Raw genomic sequence first — 5,339 nt, forward strand, 5'->3', positions numbered from 1 at the left:
GGTATCATACAGCGAAATGAGGTAGCTTGAAAAGGAATAGTTCTGGTGTGGGAGGTGATGCAAGACAGGAAGGGAAATAAGAACTGTATCTTGAACATGTACAGTGTGAGATAACATTTGGACACTGGAGGTAGTTTGACGGTTAAATCTACAGCTTAGGGAAAACTGGAGCTAGAGCAGTAAATTTGGGAGTGACCAACACACAGATAATGCCACCGAGCTGAATGAGATCACTTAAGATGAAGAAGAGCTTAAACCTAGAACAACAGAAAGGGGTTGAAATAATTATTTTCTATTGATCCTTTAAAGAGATGGCTTATAGAATTTAGTTCATTTTCTCCTTTTCTGTGTGAAAGGAACTATAAAACTACAGGGAAATTTGAATTGGTATTAAAGGGTATCAGCATCAGATCCCATCTTTTTTTTGGGGGGGGTTAGGACATGTCAAGCCTTACTTAGCCTATTACATTCAGATTAAATGTAAATTGGAGATGATCATTTTTGAAATTTTTAGGCAGTCTCTGATTCTTAAGTATTACAGAGTTTTTGAACTGGATAATGAACCACCTTTGAGGGGAAAATTTGAAAGGAAAGAATCCCTACCCTATATTCTCTGAAGCACGGAGGGAGCTAGAAAAAAGTTGGGACTGGGAAGTTAATATTCTAGTGCACCAAAAAGGAGTATGGCAAACTCAAACCCTCTGGGCAGGAGTTGTATCCGAGGGACTAGATCCACAAGTAGGAAGGGGCGAGAGAAGGTGTAGTATCAATATGGTAAGGTTCTTGGTCATTAAACACGTTAACAAAATATTTACTAAAATAAAATATCAATTAAAAAAATTTTTAGGGCTTCCCTGGTGATCCAGTGGTAAAGAATCCACCTCCCACTGCAGGGGATACAGCTTTGATCCCTGGTTGGGGAACTAAGATTACACATGCCAGGGGGCAACTAAGCCCATATGCTGCAACTACTATACCCACCCTCTAGAGCCTGTGCTCAGCAACAAGAGAAGCCACCGCGATGAGAAGGCCATGTACTGCAACTAGAGAGAAGCCTCTGCTTCCTGCAACTAGAGACAGCCCATGTATAGCAATGAAAACCAAGTACAATCAAAAAAGAAAAAAGACAGAAAAAGTTAAAAAAAAATTTTTTTTAATGGTAAAAATGGCCTTGTGGGTATGATTTTTAAAAAGTCCTTATCTTTATCTTATCCACAAAAATGGCATTGTGGGTATGGTTTTTAAAAGTCCTTACAGTTATCCTGAAATACTTACAGGTGAAACACAATGTTGAGTATTTGCTTCAAGATGCTCAGAAGAAAGAAGTCAGAAGGGGATACATGATACAAGATTAATTATGAGTTGAGCCAGGCTTCAGCAATACGTGAACTGTAAACTTCCAGATGTTCAAGCTAGATTTCGAAAAGGCAGGGAAACCAGAGATCAAATTGCCAACATCCGCTGGATCATGGAAAAAGCAAGAGAGTTCCAGAAAAACATCTATTTTTGCTTTATTGACTATGCCAAAGCCTTTGACTGTGTGGATCACAATAAACTGTGGAAAATTCTTCAAGAGATGGGAATACCAGACCACCTGACCTGCCTCTAGAGAAACCTGTATGCAGGCCAGGAAGCAACAGTTCGAACTGGACGTGGAACAACAGACTGGTTCCAAATAGGAAAAGGAGTATGTCAAGGCTGTATATTGTCACCCTGCTTATTTAACTTATATATACAGAGTACATCATGAGAAATGCTGGGCTGGAGAAAGCACAAGCTGGAATCAAGATTGCTGGGAGAAATATCAATAACCTCAGATATGCAGATGACACCACCCTTATGGCAGAAAGTGAAGAACTAAAGAGCCTCTTGATGAAAGTGAAAGAGGAGAGTGAAAAAGTTGGCTTAAAGCTCAACATTCAGAAAACTAAGATCACGGTATCCGGTCCCATCACTTCATGGCAAATAGATGGGGAAATAGTTGAAATAGTGGCAGACTTTATTTTTTGGGGCTCCAAAAAATACTGCAGATGGTGACTGCAGGCATGAAATTAAAAGATGCTTACTCCTTAGAAAGAAAGTTATGACCAACCTAGACAGCATATTAAAAAGCAGAGATAATACTTTGTCAACAAAGGTCCTTCTAGTCAAGACTATGGTTTTTCCAGTGGTCATGTGTGGATGTGAGAGTTGGACTATAAAGAAAGCTGAGTGCTGAAGAATTGATGGTTTTGAAGTGTGGTGTTGGAGAAGACTCTTGAGAGTTACTTGGACTGCAAGGAGATCCAACCAGTCCATCCTAAAGGAGATCAGTCCTGGGTGTTCATTGGAATGACTGATGTTGAAGCTGAAACTGCAATACTTTGGCCACCTGATGCGAAGAGCTGACTCATTTGAAAAGACCCTGACGCTGGGAAAGATTGAGGGCAGGAGGAGAAGGGGACGACAGAGGATGAGATGGTTGAATGGCATCACCGACTCAATGGACATGGGTTTGGGTGGACTCTGGGAGTTGGTGATGGACAGGGAGGCCTGGCGTGCTGCGGTTCATGGGGTTGCAAAGAGTCGGACACAACTGAGCGACTGAACTGAACTGAACTGATGGGTACAGAGGCTTCTATTTTTGTTTGTATTTTATTGTTTTCATTGTTTTCTATAATAAAATGCTTTTTAAAATTAATCTTTGAAATAAAGAATACATCTATTTTTTTGATCAGCAGTCAGGACAATTTGCTATGATGTTAGGAATATCAGTCATGTTTGGGGAGAGTTGGATAAAGAATGTGCTGACTAACTCCAAAAGACTCAAGATGAGCCTTTCCTGATAAAGCTGAGACAGAGTCTCCAGCCAGATAAGATACTGGAGTGGAGAACAAAGAGAAGAGTGTGCTGGAGCTCCCTGTGGAGAGTGGAACACAGAGTCATTTAGATACCATATGAATAAAGCAGATCTAGTGTTTGCTGATGTCATTCTTACTAAAAACTCTTTCTAAAACAATAAACTAAGAGTGCCTACAGGCACCAGGCCTTCAAACACTATGTTTTTGAGAATTCATTACGAGGGGCTGGAACGAAATAATTTGTTAATTTACAAGGTATGGATTATAGGAAATCTGGAGCAAGTTATTCTGTTTGGGAAGATAAAGAGCCATGAATTTAGTACTGTTGACCCCTGAACAACATGTGTGTTAGTGGTGCCAATCCCCTTGTGCAGTCCAAAATCTGCATATAACTTCACAGTCAGCCCTTCATATCTGCAATTCCACAACCGAGGATTCAACCAACTGCAGATCTTATAGTATTGTAGCAAGCACTTATTGGAAAAAATCCCCATATCAATAAATCTGCACAGTTCAAACCCACAGTTCAAACTGCAGTTGTTTGTCAACTGCAGTTCCTATTCAACTATGAAATCACCAAAACTGAGCCTGGGAGACTTCTACTAACAAGTAAGTTAAGAAACTTTGCTAGGCCTTAATTTCCCCATCTATTCAATGAGGTAATTAGACTAGACAATCTCTGTAGTGATTCCCTTCAGCTCTTTTCAGCTCTGAAATTCCATGAAACAATTAAAACAACTTTTTTATATAAAATTTCAAAAAGACATAAAATGCAGAAAACAACATAAGGAAACCTCAAGTACCAATCACTACACTTCAACATAATGTCCAATTTTATTGTACCTCAACCCCTACTCATCTTCTTGCTCCCACTATTATTCTGAAGCAAATTCTAGACATCCTATGAAATATATTTTAATGATTCTCTTGAAGCAAAGATAGTTTATAAACAACATATCACACAAGTTAGTCTCTCCACTTTTCCAAGATGCCTTCTCTTACTGCAGCTGTAAACACTGTCATTTAACTTGGCATTGCAGAATGCTAAGGATCACATGCTGAACCCAGATACTCAGTAAAGGAGGAGTTACCTTTTTTTTTTCTTTTGCCCTGCAGGTGTAGCTTATGGGATCTTAGCTCCCCCAGCACGGATTGAAGCCAGGCCCTTGGCAGTGAAAGCATGGATTTCCTAACCACAGATCCACCAGGTTAAGTCCCTAGTATAGAAAGACAAGAAGTTCACAAACTAATTCTGAAGTATTAGTTCCTTTGTAAACTTTTGACCAGATAGGGTCACTGTCAGTGACTGGTTACCACTAGGCTCAAAATGACTCCAACCTAGTATTAAATAAGACATTTTTATTGCTGTGCATTTCTACTGAATCAACTCTTTACTAACATGGCCAGGGAGATAGTTTCTGCACCCCATATATGCAATAAACGTTGGGAAAAAATTGTCAACAGGGCCCTCATGACCAAAGTTTAATCTCATACTTCTCAGGAAAAAAAAAAAAAAGTCAAAAAACAGATTTAATAAGGAGAAAGTAATTTCAGGAAAATGATCTCTGTGTGTGTGAATACTTATTAGATATGCACAAATCTTGTCAATTCTAATTCTGACCTGCCACGGAATCTAAGAAGTCACTCGCCTTTTTTTTTTTTTTGTCCAGAAGGTGAAAATGTTCTCCTAATTTGTTTTAAACCATTTGCTTCTTCCTGAATAACTAGCTGCTATTTTTTCATGTATATATAATTGCATATATATAATTATTTCAGGACGTAGTCTACAACATCTCATATAATTTTCATTAAGGGAACCGATCATGCATGCAGCCGTATATATAAGGAGGCTACACTTTTAGGAGGCAGGAGCGGGCTGATGATTTAAACGAGAGATTTCCAAGTTCCAAGTTCCCATCCCCAAATCTCAGTCGAGGCAGCGACACCAAGCGCGGTCTAAGACTCTCCAGGGGCGCTGCAGCCGGGAAGGGCTTCGGGAAGCCACAGTCGGTGGGGTTCTCTCCTGTCCGGGAGGCCCCCAGTCATACGTGGAAATTCCAACTCCCACCCCGAGAAGGAAGCTTCTGTCCAGAGACCCGTATCCCTCTCGACAGTGTTCTCAGTGACTTTGAGCGACTCGGCGTCACTTTCCCCGCCTGTGAAAAGCCCGAAAGGAGCAGCCGCCACCTGCCCGGGGCCAAGGCAATAAAGCCACACCAAACTGCGAGTCTGAGCCCCGCAGGAAGGGGTGCAAAGCGGTGCCTTGAGCCTCTTCTCCCTGACTAGTTTCTGCTCGGGATCCGCAGGACGGACGCGGAGGAGGTGCTCTCCCAGGGTGGCGGCACTGGGACCGGGCACCCCGCGGGGTCGCGGATAGTGAGGGGGAGGGAGCAGTGACCCCGCGGCCTCGGCCCTCTCCGGGGGCGGGGCTCGGGCGCTGCTCCGCCCCCCGCGCCCTCTTTTCCCCTCCCCTCCCCCACGCCCTTTTCTACCGCCCCC

This window comes from Bison bison, unplaced genomic scaffold, assembly GCF_000754665.1.
Source record: "Bison bison bison isolate TAMUID 2011002044 unplaced genomic scaffold, Bison_UMD1.0 scf7180017864376, whole genome shotgun sequence".
Classification (NCBI taxonomy): domain Eukaryota; kingdom Metazoa; phylum Chordata; class Mammalia; order Artiodactyla; family Bovidae; genus Bison; species Bison bison.